The sequence below is a fragment of the Solanum pennellii genome, chromosome 7 (assembly GCF_001406875.1).
Source record: "Solanum pennellii chromosome 7, SPENNV200".
Lineage (NCBI taxonomy): Eukaryota > Viridiplantae > Streptophyta > Magnoliopsida > Solanales > Solanaceae > Solanum > Solanum pennellii.
Genome location: NC_028643.1, coordinates 10,933,560 through 10,957,291, shown reverse-complemented (window position 1 = coordinate 10,957,291; position 23,732 = coordinate 10,933,560). Strand labels below are relative to the sequence as shown.

Sequence of the window (23,732 nt, the reverse complement as noted above, 5' to 3'; positions counted from 1 at the left end):
AATGTATAATGTCCCTTTCAAATGAAATGTTTTTGCATGGTTGCCTTACTTAGTGCATTCTTGTACTTACATCATTCCTTTTTATCTTTTTTACGTTAAGTGTAGGTTATGGATGCTTAAAGGATGTATCTAAGGTGAAGGGCTAAATATGGGATTCCGAAGCTCAATGAAAAGGATCCTTAAGTTCAAGGGTTACCTATGTCAACTTTTTATAAAGTCTAGTAATAGTTTAATATGTGATTTTATTTTGTAAGATAAAATCATATACTATTTATTACAAGACTTTATAAAAACTTGAAATAGGAAATCCTTGAACATAAGGATCCCTTTCATTGAGCTTCGGGGTCACTTATCAAGCCCTTCACCTTAGAGACATCCATTAAGCATCCATAACCTACACTTTTACGTAAAAAGTTAAAGAAGAATGGTGTTACTACCAGAATGCACTAAGCATGACAACCATGCAAAAACATGCATTTAAAAGGGACATTTACTTTGAAACCATGCATAATGTATTTTTGTGAAAATTTCATAAAACTTTGAACAATAAGCATCATAATATTCACATACTTCATTTAGGTATATACAATTGTTACAACATCACCTAAAACCATACATTTCATTTTAGGCACAACATGAATCACTTTACAGTAACCTCACTTTACACTAAGCTCCTTTTCTCTTTACAGTAAGCTCGTTTTACTTTAAATCCTTAAATTCCCAAGTTACCCTCTAGTGATAGTTGGTGCAATGTATAGATAATGTCCCATTAAACTATCCACACTCAAGCATCACCTTAAGGACAGAAGGAAAACACACATACAACCTTCATATATAAATGCATACATTCATAGAATCATTCACATAATAAGATATATACTTCACATTTGACCAAACATACTTTATGGACCACATAGAAGAACTCATTACAAGACCACATACAAGCCAAGACTTACCAATATCATCATAAGAGGCATTATTCAATCAATAGCATAGATAGACCTCACTTCACTTAGACATCATAACACCTTACTCATAATCTCAATCTAAGCATACTAGTGCAATGTACATGTGAAGTCCCATAACTTCACACATACTAAGTAAACCTATAAAAACTACAAGCCTTAAGATGTACATACATCAACCATGATACTATAGTCAACTACATGCATACCAAGTAGGACATTCATCATATAGACATTAAGACCAACATTATGCATATAAGGTAAGGCCACATGATATAGACTCATTAACACTCATACAATGCATTTAATCACAACAAGTATATAACACTACAATGTCATGCATAAGGAACATAAACATGATCATATACATTAGAACACCTTCCTACAACTCCCGTCAAGAGCTACTTGTGCAATGCATAGGTAAAGTCCCATACCCTCACCTACACTAAGCAACTTCCATTAGGTTATCCTAGTTATGGTCCTTACTACACTTCCATTGTCCATTTTTACTTTAGGAAAACTATAGACTTAACCGACACTAAGGCCATGGGTGCTAAACATGGAATTTGGTGTTGTAGAACCTTACATCAAGGGAAGGTGCTCTACCTTGCCATAGTAGAACATTAACATCATGCGAGAATATTAGGTGATATCACTTGCTAGATCCTATAGGGAAAGGATAGTGTATGGAACTTGGAGGCATATATGGAAACCCTCTTTATGCAAAATGGGGTATTATAGTTATCCACCTCGTGAGAATTTGGTTAACCTACCTTCCCACATTGGGAAGGCACACCCCTCAACTTCAAATTCACTCTGTGCTATGCTAAGTTCCCTTTTATTGAAAATCATTTATTATTATTACTTTAATAAATTAGGCTTTAGGAGAGTTAACCCATCATATGCTTAGCTCATAGGTTATAGATGATAAATTCCTTTCATCAACGTATATGATGTGGGAAAATCTTTCACATGGACATATCATATTCAAGCACTATCTAGTTAAAGATACCCATGAAAAAAATCTTTCAAGAACCCCTCTATTGAAATAGATCATCATACATGCATAATGGAAAAGTTTTCATGTGTGTGTTTACATATATGTGAGCAAACCTTTCACATAACACCCTTAGACCACACATTTTCATACTTCATTTCATTGATGGATAAGTTTATTATAAGTGTAACTATATGAGCAATCCTTTCATATAAATACGATTAGACACTATAAATATTCATACATCATCATATCATATACATGACATAATAGCATATAAGAAATGTTAATAACATACTCATGCATTCACATTCATGTACATAGATCACGACCTAGGAACAATCCTATCAAGGCACACATGTGCATTGCATAGAAAAGGTCCCATACCCTTGTCCATACTAGTACACCTATGAAGTCATCCTATTTAAGGGATACATAACATACTTCATGGACATATACTCGACATGCATAGTAATAGACACAAGTGCATATGAGAATACTCTTCGTTACACACTATGAACCTATACTACTTGTAAGCAAGCATGAGGTGTAAATGTGTGTACATTAGTCAACATGATCAAATAATGACTACTAAAATCACATTGAGGAAGCCAACACTCATAAGACAACAATACACATTCAATCATATACCAAACATCACATACTAGCATAGGAGACAAGACCACTTAAACCTTTTCATTCAAGACTCCTAGCATTATCTAATCACACATTCATATAGGGGTACATAGCTAGGGGGGAAATTCACCTTTTTTACATCATAAATGGCAGTAACTAATCCATACCTAACCCTAACAAATTCGTTTAATTAGAATAGACATATAAACACATACATCATGATACTAGAATAGAAGACTAGACATGCTACTCCACCTTGTTATCATCATAACCACACATTCATGTTACACCAATTTTCCTTCAAGGTCATGATCACATCACATAAGGATTGAAAAGAAAGTAAACACGGCACCATAAGTGGACCGTACCCCAGAGTGCCATGCAAGGCCAATTCTACTAGCAATACTATAGAAAGTAGAGGAATAGAGCAATTTTTCCCAATCTCCCTTGCTTTGATCATCAATGATCAATACTCATAATTCAACAATAATACCAGCACAGTGCAGTAGCTAAAGATATCGTTACATAAACGAAATCATGTTTCATTTACCATAGAATCGACTATCACATTGAATTCACTACACTAGCAATCTATAGAAAGTAGAAGAACATAGGTCAATCCTTACCAATTCTTCACACCTTGATCAACATTGATAAATTAGGCATAATTCACCATCAATATGCATTATAGGAAGTAGATACAAGCAATTCAACATGCTAGAATAATACTTCAATCAACATAAATTCAAGATCACAATGCCCATAATGTAGGCTAATTTGTGAATTGGTGGGAACAAAGTTCATCATGAAATTTGATTGAAATTCACTTTAATATCAGCATAGAAACATCAATTCATCATGAATATTCTTTTGAAAATGTTTTGAGAAAGAACACATGGCGAGATTGAAATATGGGAGGTTTTATCATAGAATTCTCATTGAAAACATTAGAAGGAACTCCTTAGAAGAAAGGTTGACTAAGGATGAAGGATCACCATACCTCATTTTAGGAGAAAACAATAAAATCTTCATGAATACCACATGGTAATACATGATCCAAGTTGTTCTTGAGTTTCATATCCAATGGAGGTTTTTAGAGAGGTTTCTTTTGGAGAGGGAAGTCTAATTTTGAATAATGAATTGGGTATGGGGTTTTGATCTTAATAAAAAACATAATATACCCAAAATAGGTAAAATAAATTTCTAGGGTCAGGTTAGGACGTGGGGTGAATTCCCCATTCACCCCTTAGTAAAACAGTGCGCCTGGCAGCAATTGAAGGCTGCATCATCGCCCACCATCGATGACCATTAGACCAATTTCACGGGCCGTACTGGCAACCATCTTTTGGGTCTGAGGGCTTATCATTGGATTTATCTCCCAGTCTAAGTGTCGTAAAACTCCTCCCCTCCCCCCCCCGATGGGCCGTAGTTGAACTGACGAGGCATTGTTCATGGGCGTAGGTAGACACTGCGAAGGCATTATCTAGGCAGCTTTTGGGATCCTCCTTGAAGGCCTTTTGCGGGGCCCTTGTGGAGTCGTAACTTAAATACACTCATTAACATGTTAGGGACCTTCCATATCAATTTCAACTAAAACCAACACGTAAAACATGTCAAGACACACATGCATGTCTCAAGGCTAACTTTCAAACGTCATCGTACGTTCTTGGCTGTTTTACATCCAAATGACTTCAAACTAAACATGCTAAAACACTTAACATATTTTAAACCTTTTTATACACATGTGAGGCGCTAAGCACCTTAATTCATTTTGAGGTTCCTTACAATATCCCTTACTTAGGAACATTCATCCTCGAATGACACTTGAAACATTTTAAAACACTTAAAGGACTTCAATGACCCCATAGAGCAGTTCACAACATCTATAAAATCATCAAATATAAGTCAATGCTCCAAAATTATAAGGAACACCAACTTTCATACCATTTAGCCCTCAATGCAATGCAAACAAGCAAAAACTTTATTCACTAACTTTTTGATGCACCTAACACATAGGGTCTTGTCTTGTTCATAGGAGGAACATCCTTCTCCGAATCATAACATGGTCTTTACATTATTTCGTTAAAATTTTATTATGCAACAACCTTTAAGTCACACGTAGGAAAGTTCAACATCACTCAAGAAACAATTAAGCACTCATACTTCAATGCACATAGACTTGAGTCAAGTATATCAACAAAGATCCTTATCATTTATCCATAATGTCAAGAAGGTCATACTCAACCTTACCATGCTTAGTTATTTTTAAGGAGGAATGTCCTTCTCCTCAACACACTTACATATCTCGTGAGTTCTTACAGAAGCAATGCACAAAGGTCAATTCATTTTAAATGAGAATTTCTGAACTTTTAACATACATACTTGTACATCCTTCCTATTGAAGTCAAAAGGGTAAATCACACCACACACATTACAACAATAGAAATTCATTTCACATAGGTTTGTTTCTACCATAACACTAGCTTTCATAAACATAAATCATTTTAGGGAAATTCTTACAGTTTATAGGCCCACACAAAGACATTGGCTTAACGTACTTTCACTCCTCAAGAATGAGCCAACATTCATACTTCCCAAATCATAAAGGTCATATAATTTTCAAGACACTCATGATTTTTCATTTTAAGGAGAATCCATTTCTCATTTAATGCCTTAATATAACACACATTAAAAGTGACATCAAACATGCTCCTTTCATTATCTCATGAAGTTAAATGCACAACTAACACAAAAAGATGCACAATCAACATGAGAAAACATCAATTTGATCATAATTTTTTTTATGCAATTTAGAACATTAAAAACATGCATAACATAGTGTCATTTAATACATATATAACATATGGAGAACATGCAAATCATAATTTTATGCAAGACTCTTATCATGAACATGATTCGAGGAACATCTTTAATTTCAATCTCAAGTAAGAAAAGAAGGAAAAGATAGAAATATCTACAACCTTACTACTCACATCATCATCCCCCACTTAGGGTAAACCCATTTAAGAACAACTTAACTCAACCATCATCATTACTCTAGCCCTAACACCCAAAGGAAATCTATAACAATTAAGTTAGGTCATACTATCAAACCATATAAAGTCTCAACTATACCATATATACCAAGGGTCATAAAACATTAGGGGAAAACAATAGAGGAGACTTAGCCATAAGGCCTCTTTTTTTTTTTTTCAAACACTAGGGTAAGGTATCTTCTAAGTCATTCCAACCCACATCATCATCCTACAAGGTAAACACACTACCTTCACTACTAGGACCAAGCCTACACAAAGGACTCCATTTCATTTTAGGCAACTATGAGGAATAACACATGTACAAAGGGCAACATTGAACCATTAAACATATACAAAGGCAACATACATCCTTACCATTTAACGCATTCCTTCCAAAGCATTTCAAACGCAAACCATAACATTATACTACCATCTTGCATACTCATAAAGAAGCTCATTATTCCAAAATGAAGCTCTATTCAACTATAACAACTTGTTTAACAAGCTATAACCATATCATAACATAAATCCTCACAAAACATGTCATTTCATATAGATCTCATATACAGCCATAAATGGCATCACATCAACATATATCAAACTTCACCTACGCATATACTCATTACACCATAAAACCAAAATAAGAATAAAAACTCACATTTTCTCTCTCAAGCATAGAGATACAATCTCGTCCGAGCAATTACATCTAAAAGATCAGCGGACAAGAAAATATAAGAGAGAGACCTTATAGAGTTAAGTTCTATTGCACAACATGAGAATGATGAGAAGGAAAACTCTATCGTCTTATAGAGTCTCGCTCATAGATATGTCACGAGTCACCACCGATGAACGAGACTCTACTAGACATGGAAATATGAGACATTGGACACTAAAATCAATTTGATAAACCTCATGCTCTGATACCACATTTGTCACAACCGGGGAGAACCCCTTAGAAGCAACATGGCATAATTGACCTATTGAAGGTCTTTACAATCACATAGATATCATTCATTCCTCGAGTTGATGAATTGATTAAAAAGTTGTTGACAAAATCTCATGATTTGTGGTATTCTATTCATCATGGTGTGATCAAGATGTACATATATCTAAAGTGAATTCATTTATCGTCAGACATGAAGAAAGACATAGCGGAATTCGTTTCTAAGTGTCAAAATTTGCAATGAGTGAAGTATGAACATCGAAAGCCTGCTGGTTTATTTGAAAGAATAAGAATTCTGGAATGGAAGTGGGAAAGAATAGTAGTGGACTTTGTGGTTGGTTTTCCTAAGATTTTAGGAAAGTTTGATTCTATTTTGGTATGGTTCATAGATAAACTAAGTCAGCCATGTTTATTCTGGTAAGAATAGATTATAAGTCTGCTCTTTTTTTCCTAGTAATGAGCTTGCCTTGCTTTTTTTACTTCATTGCTGCAAATTAACACTTTAATATCAATCTAGAGCATAAAGTAGGCATTAAGGATGTCATGCCCTGAAGCTACCCCCTTGATGTAAACACGGGACAAAATATCACGAGTAAACCCAAGCTAACCCTGAGCTGGCTTATCACAAGCACATAAATATCTTTGAAATGAGAGATATTGTGTGGAAGCTTAAAACATTAGAATAAAGGAAATGGTGGGGAATACCCAATACTAATCTACAAATAAATACATGATGAGAGTTAATAACATTTTACTATAACTCAAATATTAAAGTTGAATTTAACGATGTGTAAAATAAGTCTCCATATGACTAGAGAACGTGGGACATGCCCCTAGATAACTCTAGAAAAAAACCTGAAAGTAACATGAAAGACTGAATGTAAAATAACATGTCTATCATCCTCGAAGAATGAAGACTCACAACTAATAATGCTTTATGTGGATCGGTAACCGATATACACGTGATCTGATTGCTAAGTCCCTAAACCTACATTAGGAAAAGATGTAGCGCAGATTATTTGTCAATACTTGAAAGATAATGAGGATGCAAGATAGGAAAAGTTGAACAAATATAAATAACTAAACAAAGCACATTTAATAATGATATAATAAGAACATAATGGAAATATTGAGATATACTGAATATTAACTAAACATCATGCAATGACCAAGTACATAAAAGGGTGACGCTGAATACTGAATATAACCGGTAACCTAGTCGATGCACTAAAGTCTAACTGTGGGATTTAATATTAACAAATATTAAACCACATAAGCTAAATATCGATTCTAATGTATATACATCATCGAGAGGAACCAATATACTTTGTCAGCTGTATGGAGGCATGAATGGCGTGATCACTAAAACTTGATGCCCACAAAGGGGACTTCTACACCTATAGGGGCAAGTTTATTTGAGACTATAAGGTTGACTGTACCTAGTACAACTCGTTGTTAAGACTACTCCAAAAAAAGAATGTGTACAATATAATATAACTGATACAAACTCTAAAGCTCAACATTCTGACATGCAAACTGAAAATACGTCATTTAAATCGTAATAATGACATATTTGAATTCTGAGGCATATATATATAAGTCCAAGCTAGTGTAATTCATGAATTAAACGATAACACATTTAGGGTTCTGAATTTCATTCAAAGAAATAAGCAATAATGTTATAACAACATATGAATCTGATAGGAATATTCTAGCAGCTAAATCACATAAAGTTCTCTATAGTTCAAGAACCCCGATGTCTAAACAATATTAAGGGAACCAAGTTTCTGAATGAATTCTAGGGACCTACTAGATGAAAGGAATCCACTAGTGAAATCCCACATGCCTGGTGACTAAATCTACCGAGAAATTCTTTGATTTTGGGCTGAAATTTGAAAAACCAGCTAGATGTTCTTGGGAAAACTGACTCCTTTTTCTTTCTCTTTTAATCTAAGTTTGAATGATTTTTGTGAATGATCGATTTGGTTATGTTCTAACTAAGTTACTAGGCTTAAACTGACCTAAACTTCCTATTTTAGGGGATAAATGATGTAGTTTAGGTGTCCAATGCTTCGGGGAAAAGAAAAGATTGACCCCACTTAAAATTTAACGGGGCCCAACCATTGCACAATGATGGCCCATCACAAAGACCACGTTCCTTTATATGGTTCATGGACTCCTGGACAATAGCTACTGATCCTAGGACCAGTCCACGGATCCTCCCATGGCCTGTCATAAAGACCAGGGACCATGGAGGGCTCCATGGTCTGATGTAAGGGCCTAAGGGGTTCTATTGCTCCACCATGAGCACCTGTATGACCGGTGTGTGGATCCATGACCCGTGATAAGCTTTATGGTCTACCACTACATGTATGGGTTTGAAGCACGGATAGGTCAACTAACTGTTGTTCCATTTACAGTTTGTCAACCATGTCATGGTTCACCCATTTTATGATATTCTGGTCTGATAAGTTCTGAGGTGTTACAATATCTCCCATTTGGGAACATTCACCCTCAAATGAAGTATAAACTAGTTGAGTATGGAGGAAAGTAGGTGCAATCCCTACCAGTAAGTACTAGAAACTGATATATGAGTGAACTAAGTTCAAAGAACATGCAAATACATTGAAAATGTAAGTATAACCGAAAGACACGATACTAGGATTGTATTTATGCAAGAGTAAACTGACAGGATGGAGAGGAACTTTTACCTCAAGCTTGAATGGAATGACAAGGAAATATATGAGTATACTTGGCCTTCTAGGCTACTTCTTTTTCCCACGTAGACCCTGTACTGATTGAATCCTCCACAAACCTTAACATGAGTTACTTCATTATTTCTCAACCTTTGAACCTAAGGATCTATCATTTCAATGGGCACCTCTTCGTATGTGAGAATATCCTTCACGACCACGCTTTCTAATAGTACTATTGATGTATGATCACCCACGCACTTCTTCAACAAGGAAATGTGAAATATTAAAAATATTTCTGCTAGTTGTGCTGGCAATTCTAACTCGTAAGCCACTTTAACAACCCTTTTCCAGATTCTTTGATGACCTACATATCGATGACTTATCTTCCCTTTCTTTCCAAACTTCATCACTTACTTTCTGGAAAACCCGATCATCGAATTGGAAATCCAAGTCCCTTCTCCTTATATTTGCATAGGACTTCTGATGACTGTGGGCTATCTTAAATTCATTTTATCACTTTACACTTTCATGTAGGAACATTAATCTCCCTAGTAATACCTACTGGTTTGTGAACCCTTTAATTGAAGCAATATAGGATCAATGTCTTGTTTTTCCTTAACCTCCACTACCAATGAATATTCGTACCCATTCTGAACTATCATACCATCATGATATATGTTCATAAAGCAAACTCCTAAGAGATAACATCTTTTGATAATTCTTTCCTTCATAAACATGTACTACACTACCCATCAATAGTCTGCTAAGAGCATCAACTGCTACATTGGACGTACTAGGATTGTATAAAATATCCATGTCATAGTTATTAAGGAATTGAAGTCACGATGTAATTTTTAACTGCGTCAGTGGCACACAATTTCCCATTCGGCTCCCAAATCTCCCAATAGCTTAGGTCCAGCCTAACAACTTGCCCCAGTTGCCTTAGTACAATCCTTGTACATGTGGTGAGGTTCACCCCATAGTTCCCCTCATTTTGTCGCTCGTCTGATGTCTGTTTATGACTTGACATGTATTCAACTTATCTGGTGCACCATTACATGTAGGTTCACTTACATATGCTCCTTGGGGTTTGTCTATGGATATACATATTCCATGCCAGGACCTAAGTATCGCTGCCGCATGCATAGTCCAATCCTCAAGCTTGTGAGTCGCCTTGTGCCTTAAATTAAGTTTGTTGCTTCGCTTGAGTAGGGAAATGTTACATCCTTGGCCTTATCCATGTGTGTATTCCTTACTGTGCGTTCATTCGTCTTAGGGCATAGCCCGACATAGCTCACACATCATGCATACAAACTTCACAGTGCAGCGTTGCCACACGACTACACATCTAGGCCTATGGACGCTTGTTAGCTTCGTTGAACCTTTGCCAAGCTCACAAGTCAGCTCACGAGGCTCTTGAGTGAGTACCTCAATTTCTCAATTGGCCAAAAGGTCTTTTCCCTCAAGGAGAATGTCCCGGAGGGCCAAACGTTCAGTATGTCTAACCCCCATGGCCGTCGGAGGCCCAACGTCGACTTTCTAGTCGCACACTGCCCATAGTGTTTCCCAAACTCATAAGGTTACCTAAGACACTCCTTTGAGGTGCCTAGGAAGTCCCTTGAAGTTGGACTTCAAGACAGCACACTTGGGGCGAATCTGCCCGGGGAGGCTGGTACGCTATCAACATGTATACCCCCCTCGTATATGCTTAAAATAATTTTGCCAATGTGACAGGACTACAAATCATCGTGCCGGTGAATCATAATGGGCCATAGACTAATCATCCGACCTCTAAATTGGATGTATTTAGGTTGTACTTTCTCGTCTTGACTTTCTTCACACCTCCATGAAAGTTCAGCCCCTTCCCATACTCGTAGGGAGGGTTATAGCCTTAGGACATTCGGCATAACTACCAAAATGCCTTCAGCCTTTGCTAAGTCAAAGAGTTAACCAAATGAACTCCGTTTCTCCCCTAATTTTGTCAACATATATAAGGATGGACTATGAATAAGTCCATATCTTGGAATCCCTAAATTCCACTACTAGATCTAGAAAGTCCGGCAGTCGAATACGTTGCCGCACGCGGCCTTTGCCGATAGGCTTAAGCCCTTGGGTGAACCCCAAGTCATTGTCAAACATCTTTGTCACTATAAGGAATGTCATGCAACATATTAGATGGTTTTTGCCTCATGACATGACCCTTTGCCTCAATATCCTACTCTATGCCTCCTTCAGCACACGCCGCCTATATGGCCAACATAGGTGCGCCCAACTTTGACGCATGCGTTGGCCAACTTCCTAGCCAGTGTACACACCCATATTTCTGGGGCATTACACATCTCCTCTGGAAAAGATTCAACTCTTTCTAGGTGAACACATATTGAAGTCTCTTATGGTCTTTGAACACCATATAAGAAATGTCTCCAAATCTTTACGGAAAATACTACGGCTTCAAGGTCGAGGTCATGAGTCAGATAGTTCTTCTCATGACCTTAATATCTAGTAGCATAAGTTATAACCTTACCTCGCTGCATCAACACACAACCTAGACTAACTCTAGATGCATCACAACAGATCACATAACAGTCTGAACCCTCTATTATAGTCAAAACAGGAGTCGTGGTAAACCTAGTTCTTAGTTCTTGGAAGATCTTCTAACACTTCTCTTTCCACTGACATTTAACCTTTTTCTGAGTCAACTTAGTCAATGGAGAATCTATGGAATAAAATCTTTCCACGAACCTTCTGTAATAACTCGCTAAACCCAAGAAACTTTTGATATCTATAGGAGAGGTGGGTCTGGGCCATTGCTTCAATGCCTCTATTTTATCAGAATCCATTTGAATACCTTTTCTAGACACTATATTCCCAAGGAAAGCAACGTATTGCAACCAAAATTGATATTTGTTAAACTTAGCGAATAATTGGCAATCTTTGAGAGTTTCTAGGAAAATCCTCAATTGAGTCACATGTTTTACAAAAATTGCTATAGTAAACAAGAATATTATCAATATTGACGATAAAGAACAATACCAAATACTATTAGATTCATGAAAGCGGTAAGAGCATTTGTTAGTCCAAATGACTTAGCTACAATGTCATAATGATCGTATTTTTGGGATATCCCTCTAATGATAACCTGTTCTAAGGTCTATTTTAGAAAAATGACTAGCACCCTAAAATAAGTCGAATAAGTCATCAATCCTGGGATAAGGTACTTGTTATTGAATATGTATTTGTAGAACTAACGATAGCAAATGCACATTCTGAGAGCACCATCATAGTTTTTGACAAACAACACTGTGCACCCATGTGAAAGTGTTATGTCTGATGAATCCCTTATCTAGAAGTTCTTTCAATTTCTAAGTTAAGTTGGAGCCATTAGATAAGGAGAAATAAAAATAAGTAGGGTATTTGGAAGGAGATCGATTTTGAAGTCGATTTTCCTTCCGGGAGGAACTCCGGATATATCTTCTGGAAACACTTTTGGGAACTCATTTACTCTTTGGACTGACACAAGAGTTCGTCTTTCAAAGCATGAATCCTTAACCCAAAATAGATGATAGAGATAACCTTCAGAGATCATCTTTCTATCCTTAAGGTAGGAAATGAATCGACCCATAGGCACTAAGCTATACCTTTCCATTGTAAGACTGGCTCACTTGGAAACCAAATAACAAATGATCCTAGTTCTACAATCGATTGAGTCATAAAATGAATGTAACCAATCCATTCTTAGAATGATATCATATAAGGAGTTACAAAGGAAAGTGCATTCCCTAGGTTGAACAAAGCATAAACATCCAAGCGAAAGACTCCTAATATACCAGTGACCACAAAAAGAGAATCTTCCTGATCCTAGCAAGCATGGAGAGCTTACAATCTGTTATGGCGTTGACCACTACCTGTACCAAATAAAGCACCCTGCCGAGTTGAGCGACATGTTGGTGGTGTTTGAGTTTTAGACGAAACCCTACTATTGCTACCTCCTTCTTCCTATATTTGAAGAAGCACAAGATCTTAACATGTGAATAGACTGACCACACCTAAAACATCATTCCTTACCTGCAAGACTCTCGTTCGAATGGTTCTTTTCAAACTTTGGACAAGTTTGCTAGGTCCTGTTACCTAAACAATCCCAACAACTTAGCACTCCTGCACTTTTTTTCACCAAGTCACATATCCAGAATAGGAACATACTAATCTTTGCCCTTGGATCAGCAACCATATGTGGAGCATACCTAGAGATCTCGCTGAACTTAATTCCGTATTGTTTGACCGACATTGAACATTCCTCTAATTCATAAATTCCTGAGCCTTAGCCTCAGTCAACTCTCTTTGTAAGACCCTGTCCAAAAAAGATTTGGTAAAACACTCCAAGTCATAGGAGTTGTATTGTGCAACCTATTTTCCTTCTAATGTGTAAACTATTTGTGAGTCACATTCTTAAGTTGGTAGGAAGCCAACTTTACCCCATCATTTCTATCAACTTACATCACCCCAAAGATTATCTTGACCTCATATATGAAGTTATGTGGCTCTTCACCAACTTGCAACTCTAGAAACTCAAGCTGATTCATCCTAACAAAACCTCACTAATCCAACATTTGTAAGAAGTAAGACCTGCTTATTGTATTGGTTGGATACATTCTGAGCCAGAAGTTGAATGACAATCTGAAATTCTGCATTCAAAACCTCATGCTCTTCGACTGGAGGAACAACGTTAGCAATGCTGGTATTAGCATTCCTTGCATAAAATCTATAAGGAGGCCTGATCTAAAAGAATAACGTTGAGTTAGGAAGAAGACCACACCCATGTACAATAAAAAAAAGTAAAATTTTTCCTAAAACACTTTGTAGCCTCCCCCTCATAAGTGTGGTGCACTTCACACCCATGAAAGAGATTCTACCTAGTTCGGCTTTTCAGACATCTAAGTCCTCTTAAATAATAATGCTCTGATACTAGGTTTTTCACATCCCGAGCCTAGATTCTTAATGTAAACACGACACCTAGAATCACAAGTGACCTGAAGCTTACCCTAAGCTGGCATATCATAAACATATAAACATTGTTGAAATGAAAGATATTGTGTGGAAGCTTAAAGCATGAGATAAACTTCAATAGTGGGGAATGCTGAATACTAATCTCCATATAAATAATGGATAATATTTAATAACATTGTACTACAACTCCAAAAACAAATTTGAATCTGATTATATCTGAAATAAGCCACTAACTAATTAGATATACAGGAACATGCCCCCAACTAACTCTAGAAAAAAAATGAAACTAACATGAAAGACTAAATATAAAAGAGCATGTCTATCATACTCAAAGATTGAGAAATCATCAATGATAATCCTAATATGGAAGGGAACCGATGTACATATGATCTGAATTCCGAGGATATGAACCTACATCACAAAAATATATAGCGCAGAGCATGCATCAATACTTAAAAAGGTACTGAGCAAGCAAGATAATATAAAGATAAATAATTGAATAAATCATATTTAACAATGATATAATCGGAACATAATGGTAATACTGATATATATATAATATGAACTAAACTTAATGCAATGACTAAGTACATAACATGATGAGATTGAATACTTAATATAACTGGTAATATGGTCGATGCGCTAATGTCTTGGGAGATAGTATTGACCACCATAAATCATGTGAGCTAAACGTCGAGTCCGATGTATAATCCCTATCTAGAGGACCCAATACACCATGCGAGGGGTATAGAGGCATAATTGGAGTTATCACTAAAATCTGATGCCCACATAGGGGATTTGTATACATACGGGAGCACGTAGTTCTCTTTCTTTGAGGGTGGTTGACCCTAGTCCAACTTGGTGTTAAGGCTACTCCCAACTCGAATGTGTACAATACAACATAACTAATATAAACAAGATTCTCACCATTCTCACGTGAACTAAATGAATCTACACAAATATGGTTATGAAATTCATGCAAGGAACTAAGCAACAGTGTTGCAATAACATAGAAATCTGATTTGGAATATTTTAGCAGCTAAATCACAACAGTTCTCTGTAGTTCGAGAAACCTTGGGTCTCACCAATATGTAGGGAATCAATATTGTAATTGAATTATAGTGACCTAGTGCATGAAAGGACTCCACCAGTGGAATCAAATGTAACAAACCGAACTATCGTTATTTAGAAAGGAAAAACTTCCGTGAAAATCTTGATCATGTCCCGCTACAGCGGGCTAGCTGCTGCTGGCGTGGCAGTGTTACAATAGAGTAAGTTGCGCTACAATAGAATAGGCAGGACAAAACGTAATTATGAGAAATTATATTTCCTCCATCTTCCTAAAATACCTTAAAATTTTGTAAATTACCATTAATCATTAAAAAGAAAGCATTCTATGTTTGGGAAAGAAGCAAAAGGAGTTCTCTAGCATTGAAATGGCAGAATCTTGCAGATTTTTGGCAAATTTCACCGTAGGGAGTCCGGAAAAGCTGGGACCAAAATAAAAAACCCTATGCAACTATTTGGAACCCTATTAGGTTAGATTTTATGCATTTATGTAGTTGTGAATACATGCTTACCACGTCATGTATGAAATCAATAATATGGATTGTGTGTAGACCTTTGTGCACCAAGTGATTTCCATGGAGAAATTGTTATAGTTCTACATAATTAAGGTTAATACTTAAGTAGAGATTTGGATGACCTCTTGGGTTTCTGGAATTGTTTTTGAATAAAATTGTTTCAAAAATATGAGTATACAGTAAGGTTGAACAAGATGATGGTATCCGCTGTGTTCGAAGTAATAAAGTCGGGAAACAGATGAATTTGGGTAAATTAGGATTAGACCCTAATAATGAACGCTAATGAAGATCTGGGGTTGAACTTATTCCATTACATGCTACGAAGTGAGGAGTCACTCGTACGTGATGGTTGTGATTCCATATCGGGTGATATATGTTTGCATCGGGTTGCCATATTTTGGAACATCTATTGGACAAGTTTCCACGTTCAGGTAAGTTTATCGTTTGGTCTTGGGTTCCATGATAGGGCCAACTAAGTGCGATAAATGTGTGTTGTAAAGCATGTTATATTCCATATTGGGTGTATGTGCAATCCTTGACGATCGAGTGTAGGTGGAAATATATGTATGCATGCGAATAGGTGGTGATGTTGATATGTTCTAATTTGTATACTTGTTGGGAAATATTGAAAGGTCAAGATGCTCTAGGGTCCAGTGGTGAATAGTGAGGGTTGTTCTTTTGGTTAAGTACCAAAGGAGAGTGGATTGAGGTTAGAGTGGGAGTGATTGACTGGTGCGAAAGGGAAGTGGTAGTATTTCGAGATACTTGATGGTGTAAGCATGTTTAAGGGATGACCTAATAAAACCAAAACTTTTTAGTTGTTGGTAAAGTGGTTGTATTTAGAGCATTGGTGTAAATATAAGATTTTCTAAGAGAGGGAAAGGGTGGAGAAATAAGTGGTTTAATGCATGATCTTATTATTTATTTCTTATAATATGAGGTGGGCTTCAGAAGGATCGATGATGCCTACTAGTACGTGTAGTTGTACTGTACTACTCTTGCTATTTATTTTGAAATAGTCTTGATGCAGGATTGGTTATGCTTCAATAGGACAAGATGGAGAAATTTTCCAGCAGCTTTTATCTTTCCTTTTGCCGGTTGGAGCTGTGTCTTTTGTTATTTTTCCAGGTCTTTATTCTTAGTAGCTCTTGTACCTCACAGACTAGATCCTTGGGGTTGTTAATTAGTTTACAATTCTTAACTAGATCGTGAAAAAGAGTTCGTCAGAAATATTTATCTCAATTATATATGTGTTTGATTAATTTTATGCATATATTAACTTTAGGGGTATGAGAGCTTCCTACTTAGGTGTTAGAGTGGCTGACTGCACATCCCGGTGGGGTGGGTCATGACAAATTTGTATAGGAGCCCAGATTACCGATCTCCCTGTATAAGATCAAGTGTGGACTAGGTTCCGGCGAATTATGTGTGTTGACGTCTACATCTTATCTGTAAGAGGCTAGAAAGCATTATAGGAACTGTTCCATGCTTTCTCTCCTTTCGTGCAAAGCGACTCTTGTGATATGAGTTAAGTCCAATTGGTATCTCCCGCTTCCAATTGGTACCTCAACCAGGTAAGTCGAATGTTGTGATTATTACTGAAGGGATACAAGCAAAGTTGACTAGAACTGGAAAGGTTCCAAATGGTGTCTGGCCTTGAGGGTCGTAGGAGGCATAGATGACCAGCAATGGTCATCTATAGGACGAACTAACCTATAAACTGAGATGGGTATGACGCATGATTTATAGTTGTGAATATTTGACCTTGTATCTAATTTTTGGCTGTGAATATTGTGTATCTTGATTTGGATGTTGTATAAATTGTTGGATATATCTTTGAAGATGCAATTGTAGTTCCGTGAACATCAAGTGATCTATCGAGATAAAATCTAATCATTAAGGGTGTGGGATTTAATGTGGACTGGTTTATAACATTATTAGTTGAGTATCATGTACCCTAGTTTGAAAAATTGAGTTGTTCAATGGAATAGTAAAATGGGGATCTTGTGAGATCTTGAGAAACCCAGAAAAATTTGTCCTAGGTTATGGTTTCGCCGGATCCACTTGGATTATTCCCACTAGAGCGGTGCCACTACAGTAGGATTTATCCTACTAGAGCGGGACGAAGGGAGGCAAAACCTCCCAAGTTTTTCCCTGAACTCTCTGCTTTCGAAATGTCAACTTGAAAGGGATCCAAACCAATCCCTACAACTCCCGAACCAGTATTCAACAAGAGTGGTAGCGAAATCTAATTTAAGATTTAAAATACGGTTGCATCAGACAGCAAAAACAAACATCCATGTGCCACAAAACATAGAAATTATTAAAAAGTTAAAGAAAAAAAACAAAAATGTTCTAAAATCAGAAGTAAGAAAGAGAAGAAATCAAAGCAACAACCAATCAGGAACTCTCAGAATGGGTAGTTTCCACATTGTGTCCATGTCCTCGGGGCGTTCCAAGCCAGCACAAGCCTCCTTCTGCATCGAAAATTGTGAAAAGTCCTTTGGGTCAAGATGGGGGATCTCCTTTCCACGTTCAATGCAAATGTAAATGGCCTTAATAATATTCCACATCCGGGTCATCAAACGATCCCTATCAACACCCTTCCTCTTCTCTAGGTGAATCTAGCATCGGAGAATATCTACCACAAAATTTGGATGACCTGTGCAGTTTCCAAAATGGTTTCTTGAATAGTATTTCTTCAAATATAAGGGTATTAGTTAAAATAGAACAAACTTATGGTGTCTGGTATGTGCGATGTACTAAAGTCGTAAAATTGATTAATTTTGGTATATTACAATTAAACCCCAATAACGAACCCTAATAAAGAACTAGGGCTAAATTTGGTCCATTATATGTTGGGAATTGAGGTATACTCATAGGTGATAGTTGTGATTCCATGTTAGGTGATATATTTTTGTAACTACTTCATTATAATGGATGTTTTGATGCGAATATTGCATTATTGATCACAGTGTATGATCTTGATTATGTACTTGTGTTTATGATTGTGGAGTGTGATTGGGAATTGGATTGCCATGTTGCGGCAGGATAACTATAGGATCAGGTTGCCACGTTCTAACACAACTATTGGATCAGGTTGCCACGTTCCGGCACAACTATTGGATCCGGTTACCACATTCTAGCACAATTATGGGACCAGATTGACATGTTCCGACAAGATAACTGTTTGGGCTTAGGTTTCGTGAGAAGACCAACTAATTGCAATGAATGTGTATTGTGAAGTATTTATGTTCCATATTGGTCATATGTGCAATCCTTGACGTTCGAGTGTAGGTGGAACTATGTCTGTTGATGTACCGTGGTTTCACGATGCTTTCAATGTTTTTTTCTTAAGTGTTGTGTATGCCAAGAGCCTTTTTGTAGTACTTTTAACATATTTTTATGTTAGTTTTCAGGAAAGAAGTCAACAATAAAAACACAAAAGGTAGCTGGAAATAGTGCAGAAAGACGACCTACGAAGGCCATCGACGGCCCGTCGTTCAATCGACGCTTCGTTGGTGGTGACCGTCGATTGCAGTTCAGACTAATAAAGAAACTCAGGCCAATGTAACCAAGTGAGGAACTACGGAGGGATTGATAGTGCATCGATTGATCGATGAATCATACTAGCAAACCGTTGATTTAATCAGAGATAGTTCTAGTATCCGAAGTTGGAGAAATTATAAAGATGGAGCCACGGAGGGCATCGACGGACCATAGGTGCATCGACTGACCGTGTTTTTGGTCCATTGATTTATTTAGAGAAGGTTCCATCTAAAGTAGAGAAAAATACTCTTAGTCTGGACTGATGGAGGCAGTCGACGGATTGTCGTTCGTCAGTAGGGGTCGTCGATTAATTCTTCGTTTTTGGACTGACTTTCCTTATTTCAATTTCTTTTTATTTAGGACAATGTTTTCTAACAATAGGGTTTAAAACCTTGTTTTTGGGGTTAGACATTGTTAGTATTGTTCTTGTTTTTTCTGGAGATTGGTCTTTGCAAACTTTGGCAATAATTCAATTTGTGGATTTGGTTTGAAGATTTATCTTGCAATTTCAAGTTGATTTTCTGGGTTTATTCTTATTGTTGAAGTAAGTTCATGATTTTTCATAAATTATGAATTGTGATCTTTCTTGCATGGGTAACTAAATCCACAACTAGGATTGTGGGAACCATAGGTAATTAACAAAGTAAACCTTGCAAATAAGCAATTCTCAAATAGGTTCTTGCATGTATTGATAATTCTTTTGCTTATAGGTCTTTTTAACGGTGGCCAACGTTAGAACTCGTCTTGTTGCTACTTGTCTGACCAAGGAGGTAGTAATAGAAAAAGAATTATAACCCTAGATTTAGTGGGATAGTATCTAATATGCTAGTGTCGATTGGTGCGAAGTAATAACTAAGTCATACATCGATTATGATGTCGAATATGAAGTAAGGGAAGGGTTAGTAAATTATACACACGTAGCCGGACCAAGGTACGGGGAAAAATTCTCTAGATGCCGGACCAAGGATTTTGAGATACATAACTTACCATTTTACATGCAAAACACTTAGGAAAAAATTGACATTGCTAGGGATACGATGTTATGAACCTATAAGGAACACATATGTCCTAGTTAGTCTCACAACTTGATAAAAAATAACTCTTTACTTTGGTTCACTTGTAAACTTAGAAGTGTTTAAGAAACTTTTTTCACAACCCCCCCCCCCTTTAATTACCTATTTTTGGAAAAACCTTGGCTAAATAGGCATAATTATATATTGAAGTTAAGCCTAAACCATATTACTCATGAGATCGACCCCAACCTACTAGTTGGGTTCTTTACATGATTACAACCTCTTATCCTTCTTTAGGGAGGTGTTATTTGAGTGTATCATGTGTGCATGCGAATAGGTGGTGACGTGGATATGTTCTAATTTGTATGTTTGTTGGGCAATAGTGAATGGTCTTGAGTCTCTAGGGTCAAGTGGTGAATATAGAGGGTTGTTCTTTTTGGTAAGTACCAAAAGGGAGTGGGTTGAGGTTAGAGTGGGAGTAATGAAATTAAATGGTATTTGTTAGGTAAGGTGACGGAAAATTAAGAGTATGAAATAATGATTAGGTAGAAAAGGAAGGTGGAAGTATTCGGAGATACTTGATGGGGTTAGCAATTTTAGGCTATGATCAAATAAAACCTAAATATGTTAGTCTTTATCAAAGTGGCTAGTATTTAGAGCATTGGTGTAAATAGAATATATTCTAAGAGAGGGAAAGGGTTGAGAAGTGAGTGGTTCAATGCATGATCTTATTATTTATTTATTATATTATAAGGTGCGTGTTAGAATGACCGATGATACCTATTAGTATGTGTGGTAGATGCTAGTCTTGTTATGTCTTTGAACATAGTCTGGATGGATGATTGATAATGTTTCAATAGGTGAAAATGAAGAAAATTCTCCAGCGGCTTTTATCTTTCCTTTTGCCGGTGGGTGGTTTGTCTTTTGTTATTTTTTCCATATAAATCCACGACCTGTGAAGGGCTTTGTGGTCCACCACTGCTGGGCTTCGTGTGAACCACAAACATGTCGATGGACCATGGTTCTGTTCACAGTTTGCGAACCTTTTGGTTTTCACCCATTTTTCTGTTGTTCTGGTTTGATAAGTTCTGAGGTGTTATAGAGGACAATAAAACTATAAATATTAAGCTGGAAATGAGGTGTAAACCCCAACTCATCAATGATGGTAAAGAGTATTCTCCCACAACGTTTGCAGGTCGGCTATCCGTGCTAAGAATTTGATTAACTAAAATACATGTTATATCATGTTGTTGAAATAAATAAAATCAGAAAATAATCGGTCTCTCTTTATGTGAATTTGGACAGAAACTCATTAACATAAAAAATATACTTCTGTTAGCTCTACTATTTGCTGAGGATTAACTATGATATCCCTTTTTACACTAGAAAATATGAGACTACCTATGAAATTTGTCAGTATTGCCTGATTAATCCATAACAAAATAGTTCCAAACTAATGTCATAAACTCCTCGATCAAATTAGCTTCACATGTGAATTTACAAATCAAGTGCGATGATGATGTCGAAATAGAAAGTAGATGGCAATTAATATTTTGAGTATTCCAGAATCTTGAATTACTTCAATAAATTACTAACTTTTGTTTCATTAACTATTTCCAAATGACATTTCATCCATGTCATGCAACCCTAGCAAGCAGACACCTCAATCTTTCTCCCATCTAGTGGTGGCAAATAGGCGGATTGGATGAAATGTGGGCGGTTTGAAAATGGGTAACATAAAATGGTAATATTTAAACCAGCCCAAATTTGATATGGGTAAAAATTGATTGGGTAATAATTGAGTTGGGTAAAATACTAGTTTACCCATACTTTACCCATATTTTCATGAATAAATAGTACTTAACTTAAGAATTAAATATGGATAAAATATTTTAGTCCTTTTTAGATGAAAAATGTTGAACGTGTTTCAATAAGTTTTATTGTATCATAAAATTAAAAGAAATTGTATAAATTTTCAATATAAAATAAATTTATGTATTAACAAGATGAAAGTATTTTTAATTTCAAAGTAAATAAATTAGGACTAAAACATGCTTATGCACTTTAATCAATGTAAATACTCATGCGTGATTTGCTTATTTTACACTAAACGTCGATTATCCAATATAAATTAAATAATTAAATAAAATGTAATTATGATTAACAAAAGTTTTTTTATAGGGTCAAAGACTTCATCTTTTCAATTATAGAGAAGAATAGTTAGTTCTATAGAATAATATAAAAAGGAATAGAAGTTACACTATTTCAGTGATATCGTGATTGTGAGTGAAAAAAAGGTAAAATCTTAACCAATTTGGCTAATTCATGTTTATACATATTTTTATGGGTTAAATATGGGTATCAACCTATATTTTACCCCTGTGAAAATTCGCTCACCAAACCAATTAAAATATGGGCAGGTAGGCGTTTCACCAAATATGGGCTCATTCTGCCGACACTACTATGTATTATCCGTTCACTTTTTTTCCTATTTCCCCTCATCGCTAGACGTGTTTCCTAGATTTTCATTGTAATGACCTGATAGCTAGTTCTTAGAAAGATTCATAAATTTCCCATTTTCCCCTACCAATATCAACTCCAAGTTTTTTATGATTGAGTTTGAAAAGATGTTTTTTAACTTTTAGGTTAAAGGATGAGATTTGAGATCACGATGGTAAGATTTAATGATTTGAATGACCTTACTCATTGCGATAGAGTGACTTTGGGCCGCGATCATGATGAGAAAATGAGACCTGGGTAGAATATTTTCCAAGAAATGGGGTTCCCACAAACTTTCACCATTTTTAAGTTAAAGGGAGCTTTGGAAAGGCAATTTTGACTAGATTCTCCAGGGGAATATTTTTGGTGATGATGTTTAACTCTAAATCTTCTATTACCCATTATTATAATTGAATTTATGAGTCTAAATCAAGATTTTTGATTGATAAATTTGGGGTTCTTCTTGAACTAATGTTTTGAAATTAAAGTGAATTTATGAACTGATTTTAAGCGCATTTTTAAAATGATTTTCCCTAATTTGTTCCTAAAGCCTTGAGTAGTGTTTCCAAATTCAGACGTCCTTTTACTAATGGATATCGAGTTGTTTGAACCATTTATCTAGATTATTGATGGGTGATTGCGAATACTTATTTATTTTGGATTATTTAGCTTTAGAAGTCATTAGGAAGGGGAAGGCTCAACTTTTGTAGTGGTTTTTCTTTAATTTAAGGAAAGTGGCTTCCTAAATATTGTATTCTAGCTCAATTTGTATACTTCCTCTGTTTCTTGTGTATTAGAAGTAATACAAGTTA

General features: G+C 36.1%; 1 pseudogene; it reads right to left on the bottom strand.

Moving 5' to 3' along the window:
* The window catches only part of LOC114077981, a 76,916-nt pseudogene extending 58,484 nt beyond the window's left edge, over positions 1–18,432 (bottom strand).
* Positions 18,433–23,732: the final 5,300 nt, after the last annotated feature.